At 40.0% G+C, this 15133-nt stretch overlaps 8 non-coding genes across 8 annotated transcripts; 4 read left to right on the plus strand and 4 right to left on the minus strand.

The window, feature by feature from the left end:
* Positions 1–3826: 3826 nt before the first annotated feature.
* Positions 3827–3898, minus strand: trnag-ucc (transfer RNA glycine (anticodon UCC)). The gene has a single exon. It is a non-coding gene; the product is annotated as a tRNA-Gly (tRNA).
* An 810-nt stretch (positions 3899–4708) lies between these two features.
* On the plus strand, positions 4709–4780 carry trnap-agg (transfer RNA proline (anticodon AGG)). Its single transcript has one exon. It is a non-coding gene; the product is annotated as a tRNA-Pro (tRNA).
* Positions 4781–7636: 2856 nt separating this feature from the next.
* Positions 7637–7708, plus strand: trnap-agg (transfer RNA proline (anticodon AGG)). Its single transcript has one exon. It is a non-coding gene; the product is annotated as a tRNA-Pro (tRNA).
* A 278-nt stretch (positions 7709–7986) lies between these two features.
* On the minus strand, positions 7987–8058 carry trnag-ucc (transfer RNA glycine (anticodon UCC)). The gene has a single exon. It is a non-coding gene; the product is annotated as a tRNA-Gly (tRNA).
* A 4705-nt stretch (positions 8059–12763) lies between these two features.
* Positions 12764–12835, plus strand: trnap-agg (transfer RNA proline (anticodon AGG)). Its single transcript has one exon. It is a non-coding gene; the product is annotated as a tRNA-Pro (tRNA).
* Positions 12836–13112: 277 nt separating this feature from the next.
* Positions 13113–13184, minus strand: trnag-ucc (transfer RNA glycine (anticodon UCC)). The gene has a single exon. It is a non-coding gene; the product is annotated as a tRNA-Gly (tRNA).
* A 981-nt stretch (positions 13185–14165) lies between these two features.
* trnap-agg (transfer RNA proline (anticodon AGG)) lies at positions 14166–14237 on the plus strand. Its single transcript has one exon. It is a non-coding gene; the product is annotated as a tRNA-Pro (tRNA).
* Positions 14238–14515: 278 nt separating this feature from the next.
* On the minus strand, positions 14516–14587 carry trnag-ucc (transfer RNA glycine (anticodon UCC)). The gene has a single exon. It is a non-coding gene; the product is annotated as a tRNA-Gly (tRNA).
* Between the last annotated feature and the right edge of the window lie 546 nt (positions 14588–15133).

Below are 15133 nucleotides of genomic sequence, written 5' to 3' on the forward strand. Positions count from 1 at the left end.
CAATCGTTCCAAGCACCATGGACACGTCAATTGATATCTTCACTGTCATTGCTGCAGAAAGCAAAAAAATAACTTGGTTGAAAAATCTATCATTTTAATCACTACAGGTTACCTTCAGATTAGTCCCGTGACACTTGTTGGGAACGTAGGGCAAAACGGAGAACATTGCGACAAGTGGGGTCACATTAGTTTGTAGCCCAAGATTTTGGATTCTACAAACAGAACTTGGCAACATAGACGGTTGTGACTTCAGACGAGTCTCCTGACACTTGTGGGGGATGTAGAGAAAAATTGAGAATACCACCATGTTCGTGAGGGTCTCCTCATTCCAGAGAGTGGTCATATGAATTTGTAGGTCAAACGGTTCGGAAGCTAGAGATGTTTTTGTGAGAAGACCGATTATAGGTATTGTCTCATGGTTTGACAAAAACCGATCTAGGTCCACCATCTTTCACTGCAGATATGGAGGGGTAACATAAGCAGTTGTGGAGGATTGAGACGGATACGCCGAGTCTTAATCTCTCTAGTTGAAAACGGATCTATTTGAATGGGTATTTTCAAAATTAATTGACTTTGATTCACGTACCTTTGCGTCATTTGACTCAAAATAAATGAGTTCCATTCTTTTGGAAGTCTTATTTTTTCATTTGTTTTTTAAAAAATGAATTGATCTCATTTTGCACTTTATTAATTTGTAAAAACTCGTCATCATTTTGCTGTCGCGACTGAACAAGACAGAATGTGAAAGACACAGCAGATGAACTACAGAAGATTTGAACTGAAGCATGGTCAAGATTTTGGAAGACTGTTATGCTCACAAGTAAAGCACAAAACACTCACATGATGTTCAATCGTTCCAAGCACCATGGACACGTCAATTGATATCTTCACTGTCATTGCTGCAGAAAGCAAAAAAATAACTTGGTTGAAAAATCTATCATTTTAATCACTACAGGTTACCTTCAGATTAGTCCCGTGACACTTGTTGGGAACGTAGGGCAAAACGGAGAACATTGCGACAAGTGGGGTCACATTAGTTTGTAGCCCAAGATTTTGGATTCTACAAACAGAACTTGGCAACATAGACGGTTGTGACTTCAGACGAGTCTCCTGACACTTGTGGGGGATGTAGAGAACAATTGAGAATACCACCATGTTCGTGAGGGTCTCCTCATTCCAGAGAGTGGTCATATGAATTTGTAGGTCAAACGGTTCGGAAGCTAGAGATGTTTTTGTGAGAAGACCGATTATAGGTATTGTCTCATGGTTTGACAAAAACCGATCTAGGTCCACCATCTTTCACTGCAGATATGGAGGGGTAACATAAGCAGTTGTGGAGGATTGAGACGGATACGCCGAGTCTTAATCTCTCTAGTTGAAAACGGATCTATTTGAATGGGTATTTTCAAAATTAATTGACTTTGATTCACGTACCTTTGCGTCATTTGACTCAAAATAAATGAGTTCCATTCTTTTGGAAGTCTTATTTTTTCATTTGTTTTTTAAAAAATGAATTGATGTCATTTTGCACTTTATTAATTTGTAAAAACTCGTCATCATTTTGCTGTCGCGACTGAACAAGACAGAATGTGAAAGACACAGCAGATGAACTACAGAAGATTTGAACTGAAGCATGGTCAAGATTTTGGAAGACTGTTATGCTCACAAGTAAAGCACAAAACACTCACATGATGTTCAATCGTTCCAAGCACCATGGACACGTCAATTGATATCTTCACTGTCATTGCTGCAGAAAGCAAAAAAATAACTTGGTTGAAAAATCTATCATTTTAATCACTACAGGTTACCTTCAGATTAGTCCCGTGACACTTGTTGGGAACGTAGGGCAAAACGGAGAACATTGCGACAAGTGGGGTCACATTAGTTTGTAGCCCAAGATTTTGGATTCTACAAACAGAACTTGGCAACATAGACGGTTGTGACTTCAGACGAGTCTCCTGACACTTGTGGGGGATGTAGAGAAAAATTGAGAATACCACCATGTTCGTGAGGGTCTCCTCATTCCAGAGAGTGGTCATATGAATTTGTAGGTCAAACGGTTCGGAAGCTAGAGATGTTTTTGTGAGAAGACCGATTATAGGTATTGTCTCATGGTTTGACAAAAACCGATCTAGGTCCACCATCTTTCACTGCAGATATGGAGGGGTAACATAAGCAGTTGTGGAGGATTGAGACGGATACGCCGAGTCTTAATCTCTCTAGTTGAAAACGGATCTATTTGAATGGGTATTTTCAAAATTAATTGACTTTGATTCACGTACCTTTGCGTCATTTGACTCAAAATAAATGAGTTCCATTCTTTTGGAAGTCTTATTTTTTCATTTGTTTTTTAAAAAATGAATTGATCTCATTTTGCACTTTATTAATTTGTAAAAACTCGTCATCATTTTGCTGTCGCGACTGAACAAGACAGAATGTGAAAGACACAGCAGATGAACTACAGAAGATTTGAACTGAAGCATGGTCAAGATTTTGGAAGACTGTTATGCTCACAAGTAAAGCACAAAACACTCACATGATGTTCAATCGTTCCAAGCACCATGGACACGTCAATTGATATCTTCACTGTCATTGCTGCAGAAAGCAAAAAAATAACTTGGTTGAAAAATCTATCATTTTAATCACTACAGGTTACCTTCAGATTAGTCCCGTGACACTTGTTGGGAACGTAGGGCAAAACGGAGAACATTGCGACAAGTGGGGTCACATTAGTTTGTAGCCCAAGATTTTGGATTCTACAAACAGAACTTGGCAACATAGACGGTTGTGACTTCAGACGAGTCTCCTGACACTTTTGGGGGATGTAGAGAAAAATTGAGAATACCACCATGTTCGTGAGGGTCTCCTCATTCCAGAGAGTGGTCATATGAATTTGTAGGTCAAACGGTTCGGAAGCTAGAGATGTTTTTGTGAGAAGACCGATTATAGGTATTGTCTCATGGTTTGACAAAAACCGATCTAGGTCCACCATCTTTCACTGCAGATATGGAGGGGTAACATAAGCAGTTGTGGAGGATTGAGACGGATACGCCGAGTCTTAATCTCTCTAGTTGAAAACGGATCTATTTGAATGGGTATTTTCAAAATTAATTGACTTTGATTCACGTACCTTTGCGTCATTTGACTCAAAATAAATGAGTTCCATTCTTTTGGAAGTCTTATTTTTTCATTTGTTTTTAAAAAAATGAATTGATCTCATTTTGCACTTTATTAATTTGTAAAAACTCGTCATCATTTTGCTGTCGCGACTGAACAAGACAGAATGTGAAAGACACAGCAGATGAACTACAGAAGATTTGAACTGAAGCATGGTCAAGATTTTGGAAGACTGTTATGCTCACAAGTAAAGCACAAAACACTCACATGATGTTCAATCGTTCCAAGCACCATGGACACGTCAATCGATATCTTCACTGTCATTGCTGCAGAAAGCAAAAAAATAACTTTTGGTATAAGGCTCGTTGGTCTAGGGGTATGATTCTCGCATAGGGTGGGAGAGGTCCCGGGTTCAAATCCCGGATGAGCCCTTTTGCAGATCCTTGAACAATCTCAGACAGGCAGATCTTGTCGGAATGCCGACTATCACCTCTTGGGCGCAGGACAAGGTGGCTGAATGGTTTTGGCGATAGGACTGCAAATCTATTTTGATAAGCACTTGTTGGTTCAACGTCGCACAACATTTATTATTTTAGATAACCTGCAGAATGTAGGAGCAATTCTGACTTCCAAGTACAAGGATAATGATTCAAATGTAATACACTTGAAATGACATCCAGCCCCTAAAACAAATGAATTCCTCAGGCTCTGCATTGGCCGGGAATCGAACCCGGGTCAACTGCTTGGAAGGCAGCTATGCTCACCACTATACCACCAATGCTATGTGCAGCTCAGTAGCAACATTGAGACATCGACTCATAATTTGACCGTCATTTTGGTGGAAAGTGATAATTCACTTTCACGGTTTAGGTGTATGATTATGGCTTAGGTTGCGAGAGGTCCCTGGTTGAAAAATCTATCATTTTAATCACTACAGGTTACCTTCAGATTAGTCCCGTGACACTTGTTGGGAACGTAGGGCAAAACGGAGAACATTGCGACAAGTGGGGTCACATTAGTTTGTAGCCCAAGATTTTGGATTCTACAAACAGAACTTGGCAACATAGACGGTTGTGACTTCAGACGAGTCTCCTGACACTTTTGGGGGATGTAGAGAAAAATTGAGAATACCACCATGTTCGTGAGGGTCTCCTCATTCCAGAGAGTGGTCATATGAATTTGTAGGTCAAACGGTTCGGAAGCTAGAGATGTTTTTGTGAGAAGACCGATTATAGGTATTGTCTCATGGTCTCATTTGACTCAAAATAAATGAGTTCCATTCTTTTGGAAGTCTTATTTTTTCATTTGTTTTTAAAAAAAATGAATTGATCTCATTTTGCACTTTATTAATTTGTAAAAACTCGTCATCATTTTGCTGTCGCGACTGAACAAGACAGAATGTGAAAGACACAGCAGATGAACTACAGAAGATTTGAACTGAAGCATGGTCAAGATTTTGGAAGACTGTTATGCTCACAAGTAAAGCACAAAACACTCACATGACGTTCAATCGTTCCAAGCACCATGGACACGTCAATCGATATCTTCACTGTCATTGCTGCAGAAAGCAAAAAAATAACTTTTTGCATAAGGCTCGTTGGTCTAGGGGTATGATTCTCGCTTAGGGTGCGAGAGGTCCCGGGTTCAAATCCCGGATGAGCCCTTTTGCAGATCCTTGAACAATCTCAGACAGGCAGATCTTGTCGGAATGCCGACTATCACCTCTTGGGCGCAGGACAAGGTGGCTGAATGGTTTTGGCGATAGGACTGCAAATCTATTTTGATAAGCACTTGTTGGTTCAACGTCGCACAACATTTATTATTTTAGATAACCTGCAGAATGTAGGAGCAATTCTGACTTCCAAGTACAAGGATAATGATTTAAATGTAATACACTTGAAATGACATCCAGCCCCTAAAACAAATGAATTCCTCAGGCTCTGCATTGGCCGGGAATCGAACCCAGGTCAACTGCTTGGAAGGCAGCTATGCTCACCACTATACCACCAATGCTATGTGCAGCTCAGTAGCAACATTGAGACATCGACTCATAATTTGACCGTCATTTTGGTGGAAAGTGATAATTCACTTTCACGGTTTAGGTGTATGATTATGGCTTAGGTTGCGAGAGGTCCCTGGTTGAAAAATCTATCATTTTAATCACTACAGGTTACCTTCAGATTAGTCCCGTGACACTTGTTGGGAACGTAGGGCAAAACGGAGAACATTGCAACAAGTGGGGTCACATTAGTTTGTAGCCCAAGATTTTGGATTCTACAAACAGAACTTGGCAACATAGACGGTTGTGACTTCAGACGAGTCTCCTGACACTTGTGGGGGATGTAGAGAACAATTGAGAATACCACCATGTTCGTGAGGGTCTCCTCATTCCAGAGAGTGGTCATATGAATTTGTAGGTCAAACGGTTCGGAAGCTAGAGATGTTTTTGTGAGAAGACCGATTATAGGTATTGTCTCATGGTTTGACAAAAACCGATCTAGGTCCACCATCTTTCACTGCAGATATGGAGGGGTAACATAAGCAGTTGTGGAGGATTGAGACGGATACGCCGAGTCTTAATCTCTCTAGTTGAAAACGGATCTATTTGAATGGGTATTTGTCAAAATTAATTGACTTTGATTCACGTACCTTTGCGTCATTTGACTCAAAATAAATGAGTTCCATTCTTTTGGAAGTCTTATTTTTTCATTTGTTTTTAAAAAAATGAATTGATCTCATTTTGCACTTTATTAATTTGTAAAAACTCGTCATCATTTTGCTGTCGCGACTGAACAAGACAGAATGTGAAAGACACAGCAGATGAACTACAGAAGATTTGAACTGAAGCATGGTCAAGATTTTGGAAGACTGTTATGCTCACAAGTAAAGCACAAAACACTCACATGATGTTCAATCGTTCCAAGCACCATGGACACGTCAATCGATATCTTCACTGTCATTGCTGCAGAAAGCAAAAAAATAACTTGGTTGAAAAATCTATCATTTTAATCACTACAGGTTACCTTCAGATTAGTCCCGTGACACTTGTTGGGAACGTAGGGCAAAACGGAGAACATTGCTACAAGTGGGGTCACATTAGTTTGTAGCCCAAGATTTTGGATTCTACAAACAGAACTTGGCAACATAGACGGTTGTGACTTCAGACGAGTCTCCTGACACTTGTGGGGGATGTAGAGAACAATTGAGAATACCACCATGTTCGTGAGGGTCTCCTCATTCCAGAGAGTGGTCATATGAATTTGTAGGTCAAACGGTTCGGAAGCTAGAGATGTTTTTGTGAGAAGACCGATTATAGGTATTGTCTCATGGTTTGACAAAAACCGATCTAGGTCCACCATCTTTCACTGCAGATATGGAGGGGTAACATAAGCAGTTGTGGAGGATTGAGACGGATACGCCGAGTCTTAATCTCTCTAGTTGAAAACGGATCTATTTGAATGGGTATTTTCAAAATTAATTGACTTTGATTCACGTACCTTTGCGTCATTTGACTCAAAATAAATGAGTTCCATTCTTTTGGAAGTCTTATTTTTTCATTTGTTTTTAAAAAAATGAATTGATCTCATTTTGCACTTTATTAATTTGTAAAAACTCGTCATCATTTTGCTGTCGCGACTGAACAAGACAGAATGTGAAAGACACAGCAGATGAACTACAGAAGATTTGAACTGAAGCATGGTCAAGATTTTGGAAGACTGTTATGCTCACAAGTAAAGCACAAAACACTCACATGATGTTCAATCGTTCCAAGCACCATGGACACGTCAATCGATATCTTCACTGTCATTGCTGCAGAAAGCAAAAAAATAACTTGGTTGAAAAATCTATCATTTTAATCACTACAGGTTACCTTCAGATTAGTCCCGTGACACTTGTTGGGAACGTAGGGCAAAACGGAGAACATTGCGACAAGTGGGGTCACATTAGTTTGTAGCCCAAGATTTTGGATTCTACAAACAGAACTTGGCAACATAGACGGTTGTGACTTCAGACGAGTCTCCTGACACTTGTGGGGGATGTAGAGAACAATTGAGAATACCACCATGTTCGTGAGGGTCTCCTCATTCCAGAGAGTGGTCATATGAATTTGTAGGTCAAACGGTTCGGAAGCTAGAGATGTTTTTGTGAGAAGACCGATTATAGGTATTGTCTCATGGTCTCATTTGACTCAAAATAAATGAGTTCCATTCTTTTGGAAGTCTTATTTTTTCATTTGTTTTTTAAAAAATGAATTGATCTCATTTTGCACTTTATTAATTTGTAAAAACTCGTCATCATTTTGCTGTCGCGACTGAACAAGACAGAATGTGAAAGACACAGCAGATGAACTACAGAAGATTTGAACTGAAGCATGGTCAAGATTTTGGAAGACTGTTATGCTCACAAGTAAAGCACAAAACACTCACATGATGTTCAATCGTTCCAAGCACCATGGACACGTCAATCGATATCTTCACTGTCATTGCTGCAGAAAGCAAAAAAATAACTTTTTGCATAAGGCTCGTTGGTCTAGGGGTATGATTCTCGCTTAGGGTGCGAGAGGTCCCGGGTTCAAATCCCGGATGAGCCCTTTTGCAGATCCTTGAACAATCTCAGACAGGCAGATCTTGTCGGAATGCCGACTATCACCTCTTGGGCGCAGGACAAGGTGGCTGAATGGTTTTGGCGATAGGACTGCAAATCTATTTTGATAAGCACTTGTTGGTTCAACGTCGCACAACATTTATTATTTTAGATAACCTGCAGAATGTAGGAGCAATTCTGACTTCCAAGTACAAGGATAATGATTCAAATGTAATACACTTGAAATGACATCCAGCCCCTAAAACAAATGAATTCCTCAGGCTCTGCATTGGCCGGGAATCGAACCCGGGTCAACTGCTTGGAAGGCAGCTATGCTCACCACTATACCACCAATGCTATGTGCAGCTCAGTAGCAACATTGAGACATCGACTCATAATTTGACCGTCATTTTGGTGGAAAGTGATAATTCACTTTCACGGTTTAGGTGTATGATTACGGCTTAGGTTGCGAGAGGTCCCTGGTTGAAAAATCTATCATTTTAATCACTACAGGTTACCTTCAGATTAGTCCCGTGACACTTGTTGGGAACGTAGGGCAAAACGGAGAACATTGCGACAAGTGGGGTCACATTAGTTTGTAGCCCAAGATTTTGGATTCTACAAACAGAACTTGGCAACATAGACGGTTGTGACTTCAGACGAGTCTCCTGACACTTGTGGGGGATGTAGAGAAAAATTGAGAATACCACCATGTTCGTGAGGGTCTCCTCATTCCAGAGAGTGGTCATATGAATTTGTAGGTCAAACGGTTCGGAAGCTAGAGATGTTTTTGTGAGAAGACCGATTATAGGTATTGTCTCATGGTCTCATTTGACTCAAAATAAATGAGTTCCATTCTTTTGGAAGTCTTATTTTTTCATTTGTTTTTAAAAAAATGAATTGATCTCATTTTGCACTTTATTAATTTGTAAAAACTCGTCATCATTTTGCTGTCGCGACTGAACAAGACAGAATGTGAAAGACACAGCAGATGAACTACAGAAGATTTGAACTGAAGCATGGTCAAGATTTTGGAAGACTGTTATGCTCACAAGTAAAGCACAAAACACTCACATGATGTTCAATCGTTCCAAGCACCATGGACACGTCAATCGATATCTTCACTGTCATTGCTGCAGAAAGCAAAAAAATAACTTGGTTGAAAAATCTATCATTTTAATCACTACAGGTTACCTTCAGATTAGTCCCGTGACACTTGTTGGGAACGTAGGGCAAAACGGAGAACATTGCGACAAGTGGGGTCACATTAGTTTGTAGCCCAAGATTTTGGATTCTACAAACAGAACTTGGCAACATAGACGGTTGTGACTTCAGACGAGTCTCCTGACACTTGTGGGGGATGTAGAGAAAAATTGAGAATACCACCATGTTCGTGAGGGTCTCCTCATTCCAGAGAGTGGTCATATGAATTTGTAGGTCAAACGGTTCGGAAGCTAGAGATGTTTTTGTGAGAAGACCGATTATAGGTATTGTCTCATGGTTTGACAAAAACCGATCTAGGTCCACCATCTTTCACTGCAGATATGGAGGGGTAACATAAGCAGTTGTGGAGGATTGAGACGGATACGCCGAGTCTTAATCTCTCTAGTTGAAAACGGATCTATTTGAATGGGTATTTTCAAAATTAATTGACTTTGATTCACGTACCTTTGCGTCATTTGACTCAAAATAAATGAGTTCCATTCTTTTGGAAGTCTTATTTTTTCATTTGTTTTTTAAAAAATGAATTGATCTCATTTTGCACTTTATTAATTTGTAAAAACTCGTCATCATTTTGCTGTCGCGACTGAACAAGACAGAATGTGAAAGACACAGCAGATGAACTACAGAAGATTTGAACTGAAGCATGGTCAAGATTTTGGAAGACTGTTATGCTCACAAGTAAAGCACAAAACACTCACATGATGTTCAATCGTTCCAAGCACCATGGACACGTCAATCGATATCTTCACTGTCATTGCTGCAGAAAGCAAAAAAATAACTTGGTTGAAAAATCTATCATTTTAATCACTACAGGTTACCTTCAGATTAGTCCCGTGACACTTGTTGGGAACGTAGGGCAAAACGGAGAACATTGCGACAAGTGGGGTCACATTAGTTTGTAGCCCAAGATTTTGGATTCTACAAACAGAACTTGGCAACATAGACGGTTGTGACTTCAGACGAGTCTCCTGACACTTGTGGGGGATGTAGAGAAAAATTGAGAATACCACCATGTTCGTGAGGGTCTCCTCATTCCAGAGAGTGGTCATATGAATTTGTAGGTCAAACGGTTCGGAAGCTAGAGATGTTTTTGTGAGAAGACCGATTATAGGTATTGTCTCATGGTCTCATTTGACTCAAAATAAATGAGTTCCATTCTTTTGGAAGTCTTATTTTTTCATTTGTTTTTTAAAAAATGAATTGATCTCATTTTGCACTTTATTAATTTGTAAAAACTCGTCATCATTTTGCTGTCGCGACTGAACAAGACAGAATGTGAAAGACACAGCAGATGAACTACAGAAGATTTGAACTGAAGCATGGTCAAGATTTTGGAAGACTGTTATGCTCACAAGTAAAGCACAAAACACTCACATGATGTTCAATCGTTCCAAGCACCATGGACACGTCAATCGATATCTTCACTGTCATTGCTGCAGAAAGCAAAAAAATAACTTGGTTGAAAAATCTATCATTTTAATCACTACAGGTTACCTTCAGATTAGTCCCGTGACACTTGTTGGGAACGTAGGGCAAAACGGAGAACATTGCGACAAGTGGGGTCACATTAGTTTGTAGCCCAAGATTTTGGATTCTACAAACAGAACTTGGCAACATAGACGGTTGTGACTTCAGACGAGTCTCCTGACACTTGTGGGGGATGTAGAGAAAAATTGAGAATACCACCATGTTCGTGAGGGTCTCCTCATTCCAGAGAGTGGTCATATGAATTTGTAGGTCAAACGGTTCGGAAGCTAGAGATGTTTTTGTGAGAAGACCGATTATAGGTATTGTCTCATGGTCTCATTTGACTCAAAATAAATGAGTTCCATTCTTTTGGAAGTCTTATTTTTTCATTTGTTTTTAAAAAAATGAATTGATCTCATTTTGCACTTTATTAATTTGTAAAAACTCGTCATCATTTTGCTGTCGCGACTGAACAAGACAGAATGTGAAAGACACAGCAGATGAACTACAGAAGATTTGAACTGAAGCATGGTCAAGATTTTGGAAGACTGTTATGCTCACAAGTAAAGCACAAAACACTCACATGATGTTCAATCGTTCCAAGCACCATGGACACGTCAATCGATATCTTCACTGTCATTGCTGCAGAAAGCAAAAAAATAACTTGGTTGAAAAATCTATCATTTTAATCACTACAGGTTACCTTCAGATTAGTCCCGTGACACTTGTTGGGAACGTAGGGCAAAACGGAGAACATTGCGACAAGTGGGGTCACATTAGTTTGTAGCCCAAGATTTTGGATTCTACAAACAGAACTTGGCAACATAGACGGTTGTGACTTCAGACGAGTCTCCTGACACTTGTGGGGGATGTAGAGAAAAATTGAGAATACCACCATGTTCGTGAGGGTCTCCTCATTCCAGAGAGTGGTCATATGAATTTGTAGGTCAAACGGTTCGGAAGCTAGAGATGTTTTTGTGAGAAGACCGATTATAGGTATTGTCTCATGGTTTGACAAAAACCGATCTAGGTCCACCATCTTTCACTGCAGATATGGAGGGGTAACATAAGCAGTTGTGGAGGATTGAGACGGATACGCCGAGTCTTAATCTCTCTAGTTGAAAACGGATCTATTTGAATGGGTATTTTCAAAATTAATTGACTTTGATTCACGTACCTTTGCGTCATTTGACTCAAAATAAATGAGTTCCATTCTTTTGGAAGTCTTATTTTTTCATTTGTTTTTTAAAAAATGAATTGATCTCATTTTGCACTTTATTAATTTGTAAAAACTCGTCATCATTTTGCTGTCGCGACTGAACAAGACAGAATGTGAAAGACACAGCAGATGAACTACAGAAGATTTGAACTGAAGCATGGTCAAGATTTTGGAAGACTGTTATGCTCACAAGTAAAGCACAAAACACTCACATGATGTTCAATCGTTCCAAGCACCATGGACACGTCAATCGATATCTTCACTGTCATTGCTGCAGAAAGCAAAAAAATAACTTGGTTGAAAAATCTATCATTTTAATCACTACAGGTTACCTTCAGATTAGTCCCGTGACACTTGTTGGGAACGTAGGGCAAAACGGAGAACATTGCGACAAGTGGGGTCACATTAGTTTGTAGCCCAAGATTTTGGATTCTACAAACAGAACTTGGCAACATAGACGGTTGTGACTTCAGACGAGTCTCCTGACACTTTTGGGGGATGTAGAGAAAAATTGAGAATACCACCATGTTCGTGAGGGTCTCCTCATTCCAGAGAGTGGTCATATGAATTTGTAGGTCAAACGGTTCGGAAGCTAGAGATGTTTTTGTGAGAAGACCGATTATAGGTATTGTCTCATGGTTTGACAAAAACCGATCTAGGTCCACCATCTTTCACTGCAGATATGGAGGGGTAACATAAGCAGTTGTGGAGGATTGAGACGGATACGCCGAGTCTTAATCTCTCTAGTTGAAAACGGATCTATTTGAATGGGTATTTTCAAAATTAATTGACTTTGATTCACGTACCTTTGCGTCATTTGACTCAAAATAAATGAGTTCCATTCTTTTGGAAGTCTTATTTTTTCATTTGTTTTTAAAAAAATGAATTGATCTCATTTTGCACTTTATTAATTTGTAAAAACTCGTCATCATTTTGCTGTCGCGACTGAACAAGACAGAATGTGAAAGACACAGCAGATGAACTACAGAAGATTTGAACTGAAGCATGGTCAAGATTTTGGAAGACTGTTATGCTCACAAGTAAAGCACAAAACACTCACATGATGTTCAATCGTTCCAAGCACCATGGACACGTCAATCGATATCTTCACTGTCATTGCTGCAGAAAGCAAAAAAATAACTTTTTGTATAAGGCTCGTTGGTCTAGGGGTATGATTCTCGCTTAGGGTGCGAGAGGTCCCGGGTTCAAATCCCGGATGAGCCCTTTTGCAGATCCTGACAGATCTCAGACAGGCAGATCTTGTCGGAATGCCGACTATCACCTCTTGGGCGCAGGACAAGGTGGCTGAATGGTTTTGGCGATAGGACTGCAAATATATTTTGATATGCACTTGTTGGTTCAACGTCGCACAACATTTATTATTTTAGATAACCTGCAGAATGTAGGAGCAATTCTGACTTCCAAGTACAAGGATAATGATTCAAATGTAATACACTTGAAATGACATCCAGCCCCTAAAACAAATGAGTTCCTCAGGCTCTGCATTGGCCGGGAATCGAACCCGGGTCAACTGCTTGGAAGGCAGCTATGCTCACCACTATACCACCAATGCTATGTGCAGCTCAGTAGCAACATTGAGACATCGACTCATAATTTGACCGTCATTTTGGTGGAAAGTGATAATTCACTTTCACGGTTTAGGTGTATGATTATGGCTTAGGTTGCGAGAGGTCCCTGGTTGAAAAATCTATCATTTTAATCACTACAGGTTACCTTCAGATTAGTCCCGTGACACTTGTTGGGAACGTAGGGCAAAACGGAGAACATTGCTACAAGTGGGGTCACATTAGTTTGTAGCCCAAGATTTTGGATTCTACAAACAGAACTTGGCAACATAGACGGTTGTGACTTCAGACGAGTCTCCTGACACTTGTGGGGGATGTAGAGAAAAATTGAGAATACCACCATGTTCGTGAGGGTCTCCTCATTCCAGAGAGTGGTCATATGAATTTGTAGGTCAAACGGTTCGGAAGCTAGAGATGTTTTTGTGAGAAGACCGATTATAGGTATTGTCTCATGGTTTGACAAAAAACGATCTAGGTCCACCATCTTTCACTGCAGATATGGAGGGGTAACATAAGCAGTTGTGGAGGATTGAGACGGATACGCCGAGTCTTAATCTCTCTAGTTGAAAACGGATCTATTTGAATGGGTATTTTCAAAATTAATTGACTTTGATTCACGTACCTTTGCGTCATTTGACTCAAAATAAATGAGTTCCATTCTTTTGGAAGTCTTATTTTTTCATTTGTTTTTAAAAAAATGAATTGATCTCATTTTGCACTTTATTAATTTGTAAAAACTCGTCATCATTTTGCTGTCGCGACTGAACAAGACAGAATGTGAAAGACACAGCAGATGAACTACAGAAAATTTGAACTGAAGCATGGTCAAGATTTTGGAAGACTGTTATGCTCACAAGTAAAGCACAAAACACTCACATGATGTTCAATCGTTCCAAGCACCATGGACACGTCAATCGATATCTTCACTGTCATTGCTGCAGAAAGCAAAAAAATAACTTTTTGCATAAGGCTCGTTGGTCTAGGGGTATGATTCTCGCTTAGGGTGCGAGAGGTCCCGGGTTCAAATCCCGGATGAGCCCTTTTGCAGATCCTTGAACAATCTCAGACAGGCAGATCTTGTCGGAATGCCGACTATCACCTCTTGGGCGCAGGACAAGGTGGCTGAATGGTTTTGGCGATAGGACTGCAAATCTATTTTGATAAGCACTTGTTGGTTCAACGTCGCACAACATTTATTATTTTAGATAACCTGCAGAATGTAGGAGCAATTCTGACTTCCAAGTACAAGGATAATGATTCAAATGTAATACACTTGAAATGACATCCAGCCCCTAAAACAAATGAATTCCTCAGGCTCTGCATTGGCCGGGAATCGAACCCGGGTCAACTGCTTGGAAGGCAGCTATGCTCACCACTATACCACCAATGCTATGTGCAGCTCAGTAGCAACATTGAGACATCGACTCATAATTTGACCGTCATTTTGGTGGAAAGTGATAATTCACTTTCACGGTTTAGGTGTATGATTATGGCTTAGGTTGCGAGAGGTCCCTGGTTGAAAAATCTATCATTTTAATCACTACAGGTTACCTTCAGATTAGTCCCGTGACACTTGTTGGGAACGTAGGGCAAAACGGAGAACATTGCGACAAGTGGGGTCACATTAGTTTGTAGCCCAAGATTTTGGATTCTACAAACAGAACTTGGCAACATAGACGGTTGTGACTTCAGACGAGTCTCCTGACACTTGTGGGGGATGTAGAGAAAAATTGAGAATACCACCATGTTCGTGAGGGTCTCCTCATTCCAGAGAGTGGTCATATGAATTTGTAGGTCAAACGGTTCGGAAGCTAGAGATGTTTTTGTGAGAAGACCGATTATAGGTATTGTCTCATGGTCTCATTTGACTCAAAATAAATGAGTTCCATTCTTTTGGAAGTCTTATTTTTTCATTTGTTTTTAAAAAAATGAATTG

This window comes from Oncorhynchus mykiss, chromosome 9 (genome assembly GCF_057628025.1).
Source record: "Oncorhynchus mykiss isolate SJ-2025 chromosome 9, ASM5762802v1, whole genome shotgun sequence".
Classification (NCBI taxonomy): domain Eukaryota; kingdom Metazoa; phylum Chordata; class Actinopteri; order Salmoniformes; family Salmonidae; genus Oncorhynchus; species Oncorhynchus mykiss.